The sequence below is a fragment of the Stegodyphus dumicola genome, chromosome 3 (assembly GCF_044657685.1).
Source record: "Stegodyphus dumicola isolate Sdum_Otavi_A_Nest chromosome 3, ASM4465768v1".
In the NCBI taxonomy this organism is placed as follows: domain Eukaryota; kingdom Metazoa; phylum Arthropoda; class Arachnida; order Araneae; family Eresidae; genus Stegodyphus; species Stegodyphus dumicola.
Genome location: NC_140770.1, coordinates 12,289,769 through 12,307,965, shown reverse-complemented (window position 1 = coordinate 12,307,965; position 18,197 = coordinate 12,289,769).

Genomic DNA, 18,197 nt, shown 5'->3' with positions numbered 1-18,197 from the left:
AAAATTACGGCGAAAAGGCCCGGACCCCCCATGGTGAGCCGCGATTGGCGAGCACGGGGAGGAAGGCCAAACCCTGTTAGGCCACGTTTCAAATTTCAAGTCAATCGGACAATTAGGGCCCGAGATATGGGGGGTCAAAGTTTGGCCCATTTCCGTGACCATTGGGACGTCCCCCATCGAAATTTCGGTCGCTTGCGCCGGGGTCAAAAATTGAGCTACGAGAAAACGCTTGCGGGGGATTGTTCATGTGTCTCAATGGGAAGTACTGCGTGAGCGGTTTGAAATTCGGTGCAACGGTTATAGGGAATTGTCGCGGCCGAAATGTGTCAAATTCGTGAACTTTGACCCTATGAAAGTCGGGTCCTATTGGGCCTAGAGAGAAACTTTTTTTTTAAATTGATGTACTGAGAGCAACATTTTGGCTATCTCGGATTTTTAAAATTCGCGAATGGAGTTTCTGTAGGGAATTTCCGTTCGATTTTTGGGCTATTTTTTAAACATTCAAAAATTCGCCATAAAAAAGCTATGGAAGCTAGGACCACCAAATTTGAAGAGTTTGTAGGTACATCTAAGGAGCCCTTTCACACCAAAATTTGCGACATTCTATCGAACCGTTTCTGAGATATTCGCGAGTTTTTGTTTTAACATTACGGCGAAAAGGCCCGGACCCCCCATGGTGAGCCGCGATTGGCGAGCATGGGGAGGAAGGCCGAAACCCTGTTAGGCCATGTTTCGAATTTCAAGTCGATCGGACAATTAGGGCACGAGATATGGGGGATCAAAATTTGGCCCATTTCCGTGACCATTGGGACGACCCCCATCGAAATTTCGGTCGCTTGCGCCGGGGTCAAAAATTGAGCTACGAGAAAACGCTTGCGGGGAATTGTTCATGTGTTTCAATGGGAAGTACTGTGTGAGCAGTTTGAAATTCGGTGCAACGGTTATAGGGAATTGTCGCGGCCGAAATGTGTCAAATTCGTGAACTTTTACCCGATGAAAGTCGGGTCCTATTGGACCTAGAGAGAAACTTTTTTTAAAATTGATGTAATGAGAGCAACATTTTGGCTATCTCGGATTTTTAAAATTCGCGAATGGAGTTTCTGTAGGGAATTTCCGTTCGATTTTTGGGCTATTTTTTAAAGATTCAAAAATTCGCCATAAAAAAACTATGGAAGCTAGGACCACCAAATTTGGAGGGTTTGTAGGTAAATGTAGGGAGCCCTTTCACACCAAAATTTGCGACATTCTATAGAACCGTTTATGAGATATTCGCGAGTTTTTGTTTTAACATTACGGCGAAAAGGCCCGGACCCCCCATGGTGAGCCGCGTTTGGCGAGCATGGGGAGGAAGGGCGAAACCCTGTTAGACCATGTTTCAAATTTCAAGTCGATCGGACAATTAGGGCCCGAGATATGGGGGTCAAAGTTTGGCCCATTTCCGTGACCATTCGGACGTCCGCCATCGAAATTTCGGTCGCATGCGCCGGGGTCAAAAATTGAGCTACGACAAAACGCTTGCGAGGGATTGCCCATGTGTCTCAATGGGAAGTACTGCGTGAGCGGTTTGAAATTCGGTGCAAAGGTTATAGGGAATTGTCGCGGCCGAAATGTGTCAAATTCGTGAACTTTGACCCTATGAAAGTCGGGTCCTATTGGGCCTAGAGAGAAACTTTTTTTTTAAATTGATGTACTGAGAGCAACATTTTGGCTATCTCGGATTTTTAAAATTCGCGAATGGAGTTTCTGTAGGGAATTTCCGTTCGATTTTTGGGCTATTTTTTAAACCTTCAAAAACTCGCCATAAAAAAGCTATGGAAGCTAGGACCACCAAATTTGGAGAGTTTGTAGGTAAATCTAAGGAGCCCTTTCACACCAAAATTTGCGACATTCTATCGAACCGTTTCGGAGATATTCGCGAGTTTTTGTTTTAAAATTACGGCGAAAAGGCCCGGACCCCCCATGGTGAGCCGCGATTGGCGAGCACGGGGAGGAAGGCCAAACCCTGTTAGGTCACGTTTCAAATTTCAAGTCGATCGGACAATTAGGGCCCGAGATATGGGGGGTCAAAGTTTGGCCCATTTCCGTGACCATTGGGACGGCCCCCATCGAAATTTCGGTCGCTTGCGCCGGGGTCAAAATTTGAGCTACGAGAAAACGCTTGCAGGGGATTGTTCGTGTGTCTCAATGGGAAGTACTGTGTGAGCGGTTTGAAATTCGGTGCAACGGTTATAGGGAATTGTCGCGGCCGAAATGTGTCAAATTCGTGAACTTTGACCCTATGAAAGTCGGGTCCTATTGGGCCTAGAGAGAAACTTTTTTTTAAATTGATGTAATGAGAGCAACATTTTGGCTATCTCGGATTTTTAAAATTCGCGAATGGAGTTTCTGTAGGGAATTTCCGTTCGATTTTTGGGCTATTTTTTAAACATTCAAAAATTCGCCATAAAAAAACTATGGAAGCTAGGACCACCAAATTTGGAGAGTTTGTAGGTAAATCTAAGGAGCCCTTTCACACCAAAATTTGCGACATTCTATCGAACCGTTTCGGAGATATTCGCGAGTTTTTGTTTTAATATTACGGCGAAAAGGCCCGGACCCCCCATGGTGAGCCGCGATTGACGAGCATGGGGAGGAAGGCCCAAACCCTGTTAGGCCATGTTTCAAATTTCAAGTCGATCGGACAATTAGGGCCCGAGATATGGGGGGTCAAGGTTTGGCCCATTTCCGTGACCATTGGGACGTCCCCCATCGAAATTTCGGTCGCTTGCGCCGGGGTCAAAAATTGAGCTACGAGAAAACGCTTGCGGGGGATTGTTCATGTGTCTCAATGGGAAGTAATGTGTGAGCGGTTTGAAATTCGGTGCAACGGTTATAGGGAATTGTCGCGGCCGAAATATGTCAAATTCGTGAACTTTGACCCTATGAAAGTCGGGTCCTATTGGGCCTAGAGAGAAACTTTTTTTTTAAATTGATGTACTGAGAGCAACATTTTGGCTATCTCGGATTTTTAAAATTCGCGAATGGAGTTTCTGTAGGGAATTTCCGTTCGATTTTTGGGCTATTTTTTAAAGATTCAAAAATTCGCCATAAAAAAACTATGGAAGCTAGGACCACCAAATTTGGAGGGTTTGTAGGTAAATGTAGGGAGCCCTTTCACACCAAAATTTGCGACATTCTATCGAACCGTTTCTGAGATATTCGCGAGTTTTTGTTTTAACGTTACGGCGAAAAGGCCCGGACCCCCCATGGTGAGCCGCGATTGGCGAGCATGGGGAGGAAGGCCGAAACCCTGTTAGGCCATGTTTCGAATTTCAAGTCGATCGGACAATTAGGGCCCGAGATATGGGGGGTCAAAGTTTGGCCCATTTCCGTGACCATTGGGACGGACCCCATCGAAATTTCGGTCGCTTGCGCCGGGGTCAAAAATTGAGCTACGAGAAAACGCTTGCGGGTGATTGTTCATGTGTCTCAATGGGAAGTACTGTGTGAGCGGTTTGAAATTCGGTGCAACGGTTAAAGGGAATTGTCGCGGCCGAAATGTGTCAAATTCGTGAACTTTGACCCTATGAAAGTCGGGTCCTATTGATCCTAGAGAGAAACATTTTTTTTTAAATTGATGTACCTATCGAGAGCAACATATTGGCTATCTCGGATTTTGAAAATTCGCGAATGGAGTTTCTGTAGGGAATTTCCGTTCGATTTTTGGGCTATTTTTTAAACCTTCAAAAATTCGCCATAAAAAAACTATGGAAGCTAGGACCACCAAATTTGGAGGGTTTGTAGGTAAATGTAGGGAGCCCTTTCACACCAAATTTTGCGACATTCTATCGAACCGTTTCTGAGATATTCGCGAGTTTTTGTTTTAACATTACGGCGAAAAGGCCCGGACCCCCCATGGTGAGCCGCGATTGGCGAGCATGGGGAGGAAAGCCGAAACCCTGTTAGGCCATGTTTCGAATTTCAAGTCGATCGGACAATTAGGGCACGAGATATGGGGGGTCAAAATTTGGCCCATTTCCGTGACAATTGGGAGAACCCCCATCGAAATTTCGGTCGCTTGCGCCGTGGTCAAAAATTGAGCTACGAGAAAACGCTTGCGGGGGATTGTTCATGTGTCTCAATGGGAAGTACTGTGTGAGCGGTTTGAAATTCGGTGCAACGGTTAAAGGGAATTGTCGCGGCCGAAATGTGTCAAATTCGTGAAATTTGACCCTATGAAAGTCGGGTCCTATTGATCCTAGAGAGAAACTTTTTGTTTAAATTGATGTACTCTTCGAGAGCAACATTTTGGCTATCTCGGATTTTTAAAATTCGCGAATGGAGTTTCTGTAGGGAATTTCCGTTCGATTTTTGGGCTATTTTTTAAACATTCATAAATTCGCCATAAAAAAACTATGGAAGCTAGGACCACCAAATTTGGAGGGTTTGTAGGTAAATGTAGGGAGCCCTTTCACACCAAAATTTGCGACATTCTATCGAACCGTTTATGAGATATTCGCGAGTTTTTGTTTTAACATTACGGCGAAAAGGCCCGGACCCCCCATGGTGAGCCGCGATTGGCGAGCATGGGGAGGAAGGCCAAACCCTGTTAGGCCACGTTTCAAATTTCAAGTCGATCGGACAATTAGGGCCCGAGATATGGGGGGTCAAAGTTTGGCCCATTTCCGTGACCATTGGGACGGCCCCCATCGAAATTTCGGTCGCTTGCGCCGGGGTCAAAAATTGAGCTACGAGAAAACGCTTGCACTGGATTGTTCATGTGTCTCAATGGGAAGTACTGTGTGAGCGGTTTGAAATTCGGTGCAACGGTTATAGGGAATTGTCGCGGCCGAAATGTGTCAAATTCGTGAACTTTGACCCTATGAAAGTCGGGTCCTATTGGGCCTAGAGAGAAACTTTTTTTTAAATTGATGTAATGAGAGCAACATTTTGGCTATCTCGGATTTTTAAAATTCGCGAATGGAGTTTCTGTAGGGAATTTCCGTTCGATTTTTGGGCTATTTTTTAAACATTCAAAAATTCGCCATAAAAAAACTATGGAAGCTAGGACCACCAAATTTGGAGAGTTTGTAGGTAAATCTAAGGAGCCCTTTCACACCAAAATTTGCGACATTCTATCGAACCGTTTCGGAGATATTCGCGAGTTTTTGTTTTAATATTACGGCGAAAAGGCCCGGACCCCCCATGGTGAGCCGCGATTGGCGAGCATGGGGAGGAAGGCCGAAACCCTGTTAGGCCATGTTTCAAATTTCAAGTCGATCGGACAATTAGGGCCCGAGATATGGGGGGTCAAAATTTGGCCCATTTCCGTGACCATTGGGACGTCCCCCATCGAAATTTCGGTCGCTTGCGCCGGGGTCAAAAATTGAGCTACGAGAAAACGCTTGCGGGGGATTGTTCATGTGTCTCAATGGGAAGTAATGTGTGAGCGGTTTGAAATTCGGTGCAACGGTTATAGGGAATTGTCGCGGCCGAAATGTGTCAAATTCGTGAACTTTGACCCTATGAAAGTCGGGTCCTATTGGGCCTAGAGAGAAACTTTTTTTTTAAATTGATGTACTGAGAGCAACATTTTGGCTATCTCGGATTTTTAAAATTCGCGAATGGAGTTTCTGTAGGGAATTTCCGTTCGATTTTTGGGCTATTTTTTAAAGATTCAAAAATTCGCCATAAAAAAACTATGGAAGCTAGGACCACCAAATTTGGAGGGTTTGTAGGTAAATGTAGGGAGCCCTTTCACACCAAAATTTGCGACATTCTATCGAACCGTTTCTGAGATATTCGCGAGTTTTTGTTTTAACGTTACGGCGAAAAGGCCCGGACCCCCCATGGTGAGCCGCGATTGGCGAGCATGGGGAGGAAGGCCGAAACCCTGTTAGGCCATGTTTCGAATTTCAAGTCGATCGGACAATTAGGGCCCGAGATATGGGGGGTCAAAGTTTGGCCCATTTCCGTGACCATTGGGACGGACCCCATCGAAATTTCGGTCGCTTGCGCCGGGGTCAAAAATTGAGCTACGAGAAAACGCTTGCGGGTGATTGTTCATGTGTCTCAATGGGAAGTACTGTGTGAGCGGTTTGAAATTCGGTGCAACGGTTAAAGGGAATTGTCGCGGCCGAAATGTGTCAAATTCGTGAACTTTGACCCTATGAAAGTCGGGTCCTATTGATCCTAGAGAGAAACATTTTTTTTTAAATTGATGTACCTATCGAGAGCAACATATTGGCTATCTCGGATTTTGAAAATTCGCGAATGGAGTTTCTGTAGGGAATTTCCGTTCGATTTTTGGGCTATTTTTTAAACCTTCAAAAATTCGCCATAAAAAAACTATGGAAGCTAGGACCACCAAATTTGGAGGGTTTGTAGGTAAATGTAGGGAGCCCTTTCACACCAAATTTTGCGACATTCTATCGAACCGTTTCTGAGATATTCGCGAGTTTTTGTTTTAACATTACGGCGAAAAGGCCCGGACCCCCCATGGTGAGCCGCGATTGGCGAGCATGGGGAGGAAAGCCGAAACCCTGTTAGGCCATGTTTCGAATTTCAAGTCGATCGGACAATTAGGGCACGAGATATGGGGGGTCAAAATTTGGCCCATTTCCGTGACAATTGGGAGAACCCCCATCGAAATTTCGGTCGCTTGCGCCGTGGTCAAAAATTGAGCTACGAGAAAACGCTTGCGGGGGATTGTTCATGTGTCTCAATGGGAAGTACTGTGTGAGCGGTTTGAAATTCGGTGCAACGGTTAAAGGGAATTGTCGCGGCCGAAATGTGTCAAATTCGTGAACTTTGACCCTATGAAAGTCGGGTCCTATTGGGCCTAGAGAGAAACTTTTTTTTAAATTGATGTAATGAGAGCAACATTTTGGCTATCTCGGATTTTTAAAATTCGCGAATGGAGTTTCTGTAGGGAATTTCCGTTCGATTTTTGGGCTATTTTTTAAACATTCAAAAATTCGCCATAAAAAAACTATGGAAGCTAGGACCACCAAATTTGGAGAGTTTGTAGGTAAATCTAAGGAGCCCTTTCACACCAAAATTTGCGACATTCTATCGAACCGTTTCGGAGATATTCGCGAGTTTTTGTTTTAATATTACGGCGAAAAGGCCCGGACCCCCCATGGTGAGCCGCGATTGGCGAGCATGGGGAGGAAGGCCGAAACCCTGTTAGGCCATGTTTCAAATTTCAAGTCGATCGGACAATTAGGGCCCGAGATATGGGGGGTCAAAATTTGGCCCATTTCCGTGACCATTGGGACGTCCCCCATCGAAATTTCGGTCGCTTGCGCCGGGGTCAAAAATTGAGCTACGAGAAAACGCTTGCGGGGGATTGTTCATGTGTCTCAATGGGAAGTAATGTGTGAGCGGTTTGAAATTCGGTGCAACGGTTATAGGGAATTGTCGCGGCCGAAATGTGTCAAATTCGTGAACTTTGACCCTATGAAAGTCGGGTCCTATTGGGCCTAGAGAGAAACTTTTTTTTTAAATTGATGTACTGAGAGCAACATTTTGGCTATCTCGGATTTTTAAAATTCGCGAATGGAGTTTCTGTAGGGAATTTCCGTTCGATTTTTGGGCTATTTTTTAAACATTCAAAAATTCGCCATAAAAAAGCTATGGAAGCTAGGACCACCAAATTTGAAGAGTTTGTAGGTACATCTAAGGAGCCCTTTCACACCAAAATTTGCGACATTCTATCGAACCGTTTCTGAGATATTCGCGAGTTTTTGTTTTAACATTACGGCGAAAAGGTCCGGACCCCCCATGGTGAGCCGCGATTGGCGAGCATGGGGAGGAAGGCCGAAACCCTGTTAGGCCATGTTTCGAATTTCAAGTCGATCGGACAATTACGGCACGAGATATGGGGGATCAAAATTTGGCCCATTTCCGTGACCATTGGGACGACCCCCATCGAAATTTCGGTCGCTTGCGCCGGGGTCAAAAATTGAGCTACGAGAAAACGCTTGCGGGGAATTGTTCATGTGTTTCAATGGGAAGTACTGTGTGAGCAGTTTGAAATTCGGTGCAACGGTTATAGGGAATTGTCGCGGCCGAAATGTGTCAAATTCGTGAACTTTTACCCGATGAAAGTCGGGTCCTATTGGACCTAGAGAGAAACTTTTTTTAAAATTGATGTAATGAGAGCAACATTTTGGCTATCTCGGATTTTTAAAATTCGCGAATGGAGTTTCTGTAGGGAATTTCCGTTCGATTTTTGGGCTATTTTTTAAAGATTCAAAAATTCGCCATAAAAAAACTATGGAAGCTAGGACCACCAAATTTGGAGGGTTTGTAGGTAAATGTAGGGAGCCCTTTCACACCAAAATTTGCGACATTCTATAGAACCGTTTATGAGATATTCGCGAGTTTTTGTTTTAACATTACGGCGAAAAGGCCCGGACCCCCCATGGTGAGCCGCGTTTGGCGAGCATGGGGAGGAAGGGCGAAACCCTGTTAGACCATGTTTCAAATTTCAAGTCGATCGGACAATTAGGGCCCGAGATATGGGGGTCAAAGTTTGGCCCATTTCCGTGACCATTCGGACGTCCGCCATCGAAATTTCGGTCGCATGCGCCGGGGTCAAAAATTGAGCTACGACAAAACGCTTGCGAGGGATTGCCCATGTGTCTCAATGGGAAGTACTGCGTGAGCGGTTTGAAATTCGGTGCAAAGGTTATAGGGAATTGTCGCGGCCGAAATGTGTCAAATTCGTGAACTTTGACCCTATGAAAGTCGGGTCCTATTGGGCCTAGAGAGAAACTTTTTTTTTAAATTGATGTACTGAGAGCAACATTTTGGCTATCTCGGATTTTTAAAATTCGCGAATGGAGTTTCTGTAGGGAATTTCCGTTCGATTTTTGGGCTATTTTTTAAACCTTCAAAAACTCGCCATAAAAAAGCTATGGAAGCTAGGACCACCAAATTTGGAGAGTTTGTAGGTAAATCTAAGGAGCCCTTTCACACCAAAATTTGCGACATTCTATCGAACCGTTTCGGAGATATTCGCGAGTTTTTGTTTTAAAATTACGGCGAAAAGGCCCGGACCCCCCATGGTGAGCCGCGATTGGCGAGCACGGGGAGGAAGGCCAAACCCTGTTAGGTCACGTTTCAAATTTCAAGTCGATCGGACAATTAGGGCCCGAGATATGGGGGGTCAAAGTTTGGCCCATTTCCGTGACCATTGGGACGGCCCCCATCGAAATTTCGGTCGCTTGCGCCGGGGTCAAAATTTGAGCTACGAGAAAACGCTTGCAGGGGATTGTTCGTGTGTCTCAATGGGAAGTACTGTGTGAGCGGTTTGAAATTCGGTGCAACGGTTATAGGGAATTGTCGCGGCCGAAATGTGTCAAATTCGTGAACTTTGACCCTATGAAAGTCGGGTCCTATTGGGCCTAGAGAGAAACTTTTTTTTAAATTGATGTAATGAGAGCAACATTTTGGCTATCTCGGATTTTTAAAATTCGCGAATGGAGTTTCTGTAGGGAATTTCCGTTCGATTTTTGGGCTATTTTTTAAACATTCAAAAATTCGCCATAAAAAACTATGGAAGCTAGGACCACCAAATTTGGAGAGTTTGTAGGTAAATCTAAGGAGCCCTTTCACACCAAAATTTGCGACATTCTATCGAACCGTTTCGGAGATATTCGCGAGTTTTTGTTTTAATATTACGGCGAAAAGGCCCGGACCCCCCATGGTGAGCCGCGATTGACGAGCATGGGGAGGAAGGCCCAAACCCTGTTAGGCCATGTTTCAAATTTCAAGTCGATCGGACAATTAGGGCCCGAGATATGGGGGGTCAAGGTTTGGCCCATTTCCGTGACCATTGGGACGTCCCCCATCGAAATTTCGGTCGCTTGCGCCGGGGTCAAAAATTGAGCTACGAGAAAACGCTTGCGGGGGATTGTTCATGTGTCTCAATGGGAAGTAATGTGTGAGCGGTTTGAAATTCGGTGCAACGGTTATAGGGAATTGTCGCGGCCGAAATGTGTCAAATTCGTGAACTTTGACCCTATGAAAGTCGGGTCCTATTGATCCTAGAGAGAAACATTTTTTTTAAATTGATCTACTCTTCGAGAGCAACATTTTGGCTATCTCGGATTTTTAAAATTCGCGAATGGAGTTTCTGTAGGGAATTTCCGTTCGATTTTTGGGCTATTTTTTAAACATTCATAAATTCGCCATAAAAAACTATGGAAGCTAGGACCACCAAATTTGGAGGGTTTGTAGGTAAATGTAGGGAGCCCTTTCACACCAAAATTTGCGACATTCTATCGAACCGTTTATGAGATATTCGCGAGTTTTTGTTTTAACATTACGGCGAAAAGGCCCGGACCCCCCATGGTGAGCCGCGATTGGCGAGCATGGGGAGGAAGGCCAAACCCTGTTAGGCCACGTTTCAAATTTCAAGTCGATCGGACAATTAGGGCCCGAGATATGGGGGGTCAAAGTTTGGCCCATTTCCGTGACCATTGGGACGGCCCCCATCGAAATTTCGGTCGCTTGCGCCGGGGTCAAAAATTGAGCTACGAGAAAACGCTTGCAGGGGATTGTTCGTGTGTCTCAATGGGAAGTACTGTGTGAGCGGTTTGAAATTCGGTGCAACTGTTATAGGGAATTGTCGCGGCCGAAATGTGCCAAATTCGTGAACTTTGACCCTATGAAAGTCGGGTCCTATTGGGCCTAGAGAGAAACTTTTTTTAAATTGATGTAATGAGAGCAACATTTTGGCTATCTCGGATTTTTAAAATTCGCGAATGGAGTTTCTGTAGGGAATTTCCGTTCGATTTTTGGGCTATTTTTTAAACATTCAAAAATTCGCCATAAAAAAACTATGGAAGCTAGGACCACCAAATTTGGAGAGTTTGTAGGTAAATCTAAGGAGCCCTTTCACACCAAAATTTGCGACATTCTATCGAACCGTTTCTGAGATATTCGCGAGTTTTTGTTTTAACATTACGGCGAAAAGGCCCGGACCCCCCATGGTGAGCCGCGATTGGCGAGCATGGGGAGGAAGGCCGAAACCCTGTTAGGCCATGTTTCAAATTTCAAGTCGATCGGACAATTAGGGCCCGAGATATGGGGGGTCAAAGTTTGGCCCATTTCCGTGACCATTGGGACGTCCCCCATCGAAATTTCGGTCGCTTGCGCCGGGGTCAAAAATTGAGCTACGAGAAAACGCTTGCGGGGGATTGTTCATGTGTCTCAATGGGAAGTACTGTGTGAGCGGTTTGAAATTCGGTGCAACGGTTATAGGGAATTGTCGCGGCCGAAATGTGTCAAATTCGTGAACTTTGACCCTATGAAAGTCGGGTCCTATTGGGCCTAGAGAGAAACTTTTTTTTTAAATTGATGTACTGAGAGCAACATTTTGGCTATCTCGGATTTTTAAAATTCGCGAATGGAGTTTCTGTAGGGAATTTTCGTTCGATTTTTGGGCTATTTTTTAAACATTCAAAAATTCGCCATAAAAAAACTATGGATGCTAGGACCTCCAAATTTGGAGGGTTTGTAGGTAAATCTAGGGAGCCGTTTCACACCAAAATTTGCGACATTCTATCGAACCGTTTCGGAGATATTCGCGAGTTTTTGTTTTAACATTACGGCGAAAAGGCCCGGACCCCCCATGGTGAGCCGCGATTGGCGAGCATGGGGAGGAAGGCCGAAACCTTGTTAGGCCACGTTTCAAATTTCAAGTCGATCGGACAATTAGGGCCCGAGATATGGGGGGTCACAATTTGGCCCATTTCCGTGACCATTGGGACGGCCCCCATCGAAATTTCGGTCGCTTGCGCCGTGGTCAAAAATTGAGCTACGAGAAAACGCTTGCGGGGGATTGTTCATGTGTCTCAATGGGAAGTACTGTGTGAGCGGTTTGAAATTCGGTGCAACGGTTAAAGGGAATTGTCGCGGCCGAAATGTGTCAAATTCGTGAACTTTGACCCTATGAAAGTCGGGTCCTATTGATCCTAGAGAGAAACATTTTTTTTTAAATTGATGTACTCTTCGAGAGCAACATTTTGGCTATCTCGGATTTTTAAAATTCGCGAATGGAGTTTCTGTAGGGGATTTCCGTTCGATTTTTGGGCTATTTTTTAAACATTCAAAAATTCGCCATAAAAAAGCTATGGAAGCTAGGACCACCAAATTTGAAGAGTTTGTAGGTACATCTAAGGAGCCCTTTCACACCAAAATTTGCGACATTCTATCGAACCGTTTCTGAGATATTCGCGAGTTTTTGTTTTAACATTACGGCGAAAAGGTCCGGACCCCCCATGGTGAGCCGCGATTGGCGAGCATGGGGAGGAAGGCCGAAACCCTGTTAGGCCATGTTTCGAATTTCAAGTCGATCGGACAATTAGGGCACGAGATATGGGGGATCAAAATTTGGCCCATTTCCGTGACCATTGGGACGACCCCCATCGAAATTTCGGTCGCTTGCGCCGGGGTCAAAAATTGAGCTACGAGAAAACGCTTGCGGGGAATTGTTCATGTGTTTCAATGGGAAGTACTGTGTGAGCAGTTTGAAATTCGGTGCAACGGTTATAGGGAATTGTCGCGGCCGAAATGTGTCAAATTCGTGAACTTTTACCCGATGAAAGTCGGGTCCTATTGGACCTAGAGAGAAACTTTTTTTAAAATTGATGTAATGAGAGCAACATTTTGGCTATCTCGGATTTTTAAAATTCGCGAATGGAGTTTCTGTAGGGAATTTCCGTTCGATTTTTGGGCTATTTTTTAAAGATTCAAAAATTCGCCATAAAAAAACTATGGAAGCTAGGACCACCAAATTTGGAGGGTTTGTAGGTAAATGTAGGGAGCCCTTTCACACCAAAATTTGCGACATTCTATAGAACCGTTTATGAGATATTCGCGAGTTTTTGTTTTAACATTACGGCGAAAAGGCCCGGACCCCCCATGGTGAGCCGCGTTTGGCGAGCATGGGGAGGAAGGGCGAAACCCTGTTAGACCATGTTTCAAATTTCAAGTCGATCGGACAATTAGGGCCCGAGATATGGGGGTCAAAGTTTGGCCCATTTCCGTGACCATTCGGACGTCCGCCATCGAAATTTCGGTCGCATGCGCCGGGGTCAAAAATTGAGCTACGACAAAACGCTTGCGAGGGATTGCCCATGTGTCTCAATGGGAAGTACTGCGTGAGCGGTTTGAAATTCGGTGCAAAGGTTATAGGGAATTGTCGCGGCCGAAATGTGTCAAATTCGTGAACTTTGACCCTATGAAAGTCGGGTCCTATTGGGCCTAGAGAGAAACTTTTTTTTTAAATTGATGTACTGAGAGCAACATTTTGGCTATCTCGGATTTTTAAAATTCGCGAATGGAGTTTCTGTAGGGAATTTCCGTTCGATTTTTGGGCTATTTTTTAAACCTTCAAAAACTCGCCATAAAAAAGCTATGGAAGCTAGGACCACCAAATTTGGAGAGTTTGTAGGTAAATCTAAGGAGCCCTTTCACACCAAAATTTGCGACATTCTATCGAACCGTTTCGGAGATATTCGCGAGTTTTTGTTTTAAAATTACGGCGAAAAGGCCCGGACCCCCCATGGTGAGCCGCGATTGGCGAGCACGGGGAGGAAGGCCAAACCCTGTTAGGTCACGTTTCAAATTTCAAGTCGATCGGACAATTAGGGCCCGAGATATGGGGGGTCAAAGTTTGGCCCATTTCCGTGACCATTGGGACGGCCCCCATCGAAATTTCGGTCGCTTGCGCCGGGGTCAAAATTTGAGCTACGAGAAAACGCTTGCAGGGGATTGTTCGTGTGTCTCAATGGGAAGTACTGTGTGAGCGGTTTGAAATTCGGTGCAACGGTTATAGGGAATTGTCGCGGCCGAAATGTGTCAAATTCGTGAACTTTGACCCTATGAAAGTCGGGTCCTATTGGGCCTAGAGAGAAACTTTTTTTTAAATTGATGTAATGAGAGCAACATTTTGGCTATCTCGGATTTTTAAAATTCGCGAATGGAGTTTCTGTAGGGAATTTCCGTTCGATTTTTGGGCTATTTTTTAAACATTCAAAAATTCGCCATAAAAAACTATGGAAGCTAGGACCACCAAATTTGGAGAGTTTGTAGGTAAATCTAAGGAGCCCTTTCACACCAAAATTTGCGACATTCTATCGAACCGTTTCGGAGATATTCGCGAGTTTTTGTTTTAATATTACGGCGAAAAGGCCCGGACCCCCCATGGTGAGCCGCGATTGACGAGCATGGGGAGGAAGGCCCAAACCCTGTTAGGCCATGTTTCAAATTTCAAGTCGATCGGACAATTAGGGCCCGAGATATGGGGGGTCAAGTTTTGGCCCATTTCCGTGACCATTGGGACGTCCCCCATCGAAATTTCGGTCGCTTGCGCCGGGGTCAAAAATTGAGCTACGAGAAAACGCTTGCGGGGGATTGTTCATGTGTCTCAATGGGAAGTAATGTGTGAGCGGTTTGAAATTCGGTGCAACGGTTATAGGGAATTGTCGCGGCCGAAATGTGTCAAATTCGTGAACTTTGACCCTATGAAAGTCGGGTCCTATTGGGCCTAGAGAGAAACTTTTTTTTTAAATTGATGTACTGAGAGCAACATTTTGGCTATCTCGGATTTTTAAAATTCGCGAATGGAGTTTCTGTAGGGAATTTCCGTTCGATTTTTGGGCTATTTTTTAAAGATTCAAAAATTCGCCATAAAAAAACTATGGAAGCTAGGACCACCAAATTTGGAGGGTTTGTAGGTAAATGTAGGGAGCCCTTTCACACCAAAATTTGCGACATTCTATCGAACCGTTTCTGAGATGTTCGCGAGTTTTTGTTTTAACGTTACGGCGAAAAGGCCCGGACCCCCCATGGTGAGCCGCGATTGGCGAGCATGGGGAGGAAGGCCGAAACCCTGTTAGGCCATGTTTCGAATTTCAAGTCGATCGGACAATTAGGGCCCGAGATATGGGGGGTCAAAGTTTGGCCCATTTCCGTGACCATTGGGACGGACCCCATCGAAATTTCGGTCGCTTGCGCCGGGGTCAAAAATTGAGCTACGAGAAAACGCTTGCGGGTGATTGTTCATGTGTCTCAATGGGAAGTACTGTGTGAGCGGTTTGAAATTCGGTGCAACGGTTAAAGGGAATTGTCGCGGCCGAAATGTGTCAAATTCGTGAACTTTGACCCTATGAAAGTCGGGTCCTATTGATCCTAGAGAGAAACATTTTTTTTTAAATTGATGTACCTATCGAGAGCAACATATTGGCTATCTCGGATTTTGAAAATTCGCGAATGGAGTTTCTGTAGGGAATTTCCGTTCGATTTTTGGGCTATTTTTTAAACCTTCAAAAATTCGCCATAAAAAAACTATGGAAGCTAGGACCACCAAATTTGGAGGGTTTGTAGGTAAATGTAGGGAGCCCTTTCACACCAAATTTTGCGACATTCTATCGAACCGTTTCTGAGATATTCGCGAGTTTTTGTTTTGACATTACGGCGAAAAGGCCCGGACCCCCCATGGTGAGCCGCGATTGGCGAGCATGGGGAGGAAAGCCGAAACCCTGTTAGGCCATGTTTCGAATTTCAAGTCGATCGGACAATTAGGGCACGAGATATGGGGGGTCAAAATTTGGCCCATTTCCGTGACAATTGGGAGAACCCCCATCGAAATTTCGGTCGCTTGCGCCGTGGTCAAAAATTGAGCTACGAGAAAACGCTTGCGGGGGATTGTTCATGTGTCTCAATGGGAAGTACTGTGTGAGCGGTTTGAAATTCGGTGCAACGGTTAAAGGGAATTGTCGCGGCCGAAATGTGTCAAATTCGTGAAATTTGACCCTATGAAAGTCGGGTCCTATTGATCCTAGAGAGAAACTTTTTGTTTAAATTGATGTACTCTTCGAGAGCAACATTTTGGCTATCTCGGATTTTTAAAATTCGCGAATGGAGTTTCTGTAGGGAATTTCCGTTCGATTTTTGGGCTATTTTTTAAACATTCATAAATTCGCCATAAAAAAACTATGGAAGCTAGGACCACCAAATTTGGAGGGTTTGTAGGTAAATGTAGGGAGCCCTTTCACACCAAAATTTGCGACATTCTATCGAACCGTTTATGAGATATTCGCGAGTTTTTGTTTTAACATTACGGCGAAAAGGCCCGGACCCCCCATGGTGAGCCGCGATTGGCGAGCATGGGGAGGAAGGCCAAACCCTGTTAGGCCACGTTTCAAATTTCAAGTCGATCGGACAATTAGGGCCCGAGATATGGGGGGTCAAAGTTTGGCCCATTTCCGTGACCATTGGGACGGCCCCCATCGAAATTTCGGTCGCTTGCGCCGGGGTCAAAAATTGAGCTACGAGAAAACGCTTGCAGGGGATTGTTCGTGTGTCTCAATGGGAAGTACTGTGTGAGCGGTTTGAAATTCGGTGCAACGGTTATAGGGAATTGTCGCGGCCGAAATGTGCCAAATTCGTGAACTTTGACCCTATGAAAGTCGGGTCCTATTGGGCCTAGAGAGAAACTTTTTTTAAATTGATGTAATGAGAGCAACATTTTGGCTATCTCGGATTTTTAAAATTCGCGAATGGAGTTTCTGTAGGGAATTTCCGTTCGATTTTTGGGCTATTTTTTAAACATTCAAAAATTCGCCATAAAAAAACTATGGAAGCTAGGACCACCAAATTTGGAGAGTTTGTAGGTAAATCTAAGGAGCCCTTTCACACCAAAATTTGCGACATTCTATCGAACCGTTTCTGAGATATTCGCGAGTTTTTGTTTTAACATTACGGCGAAAAGGCCCGGACCCCCCATGGTGAGCCGCGATTGGCGAGCATGGGGAGGAAGGCCGAAACCCTGTTAGGCCATGTTTCAAATTTCAAGTCGATCGGACAATTAGGGCCCGAGATATGGGGGGTCAAAGTTTGGCCCATTTCCGTGACCATTGGGACGTCCCCCATCGAAATTTCGGTCGCTTGCGCCGGGGTCAAAAATTGAGCTACGAGAAAACGCTTGCGGGGGATTGTTCATGTGTCTCAATGGGAAGTACTGTGTGAGCGGTTTGAAATTCGGTGCAACGGTTATAGGGAATTGTCGCGGCCGAAATGTGTCAAATTCGTGAACTTTGACCCTATGAAAGTCGGGTCCTATTGGGCCTAGAGAGAAACTTTTTTTTTAAATTGATGTACTGAGAGCAACATTTTGGCTATCTCGGATTTTTAAAATTCGCGAATGGAGTTTCTGTAGGGAATTTTCGTTCGATTTTTGGGCTATTTTTTAAACATTCAAAAATTCGCCATAAAAAAACTATGGATGCTAGGACCACCAAATTTGGAGGGTTTGTAGGTAAATCTAGGGAGCCGTTTCACACCAAAATTTGCGACATTCTATCGAACCGTTTCGGAGATATTCGCGAGTTTTTGTTTTAACATTACGGCGAAAAGGCCCGGACCCCCCATGGTGAGCCGCGATTGGCGAGCATGGGGAGGAAGGCCGAAACCTTGTTAGGCCACGTTTCAAATTTCAAGTCGATCGGACAATTAGGGCCCGAGATATGGGGGGTCACAATTTGGCCCATTTCCGTGACCATTGGGACGGCCCCCATCGAAATTTCGGTCGCTTGCGCCGTGGTCAAAAATTGAGCTACGAGAAAACGCTTGCGGGGGATTGTTCATGTGTCTCAATGGGAAGTACTGTGTGAGCGGTTTGAAATTCGGTGCAACGGTTAAAGGGAATTGTCGCGGCCGAAATGTGTCAAATTCGTGAACTTTGACCCTATGAAAGTCGGGTCCTATTGATCCTAGAGAGAAACATTTTTTTTAAATTGATGTACTCTTCGAGAGCAACATTTTGGCTATCTCGGATTTTTAAAATTCGCGAATGGAGTTTCTGTAGGGGATTTCCGTTCGATTTTTGGGCTATTTTTTAAACATTCAAAAATTCGCCATAAAAAAACTATGGAAGCTAGGACCACCAAATTTGGAGAGTTTGTAGGTAAATCTAAGGAGCCCTTTCACACCAAAATTTGCGACATTCTATCGAACCGTTTCTGAGATATTCGCGAGTTTTTGTTTTAACATTACGGCGAAAAGGCCCGGACCCCCCATGGTGAGCCGCGATTGGCGAGCATGGGGAGGAAGGCCGAAACCCTGTTAGGCCATGTTTCAAATTTCAAGTCGATCGGACAATTAGGGCCCGAGATATGGGGGGTCAAAGTTTGGCCCATTTC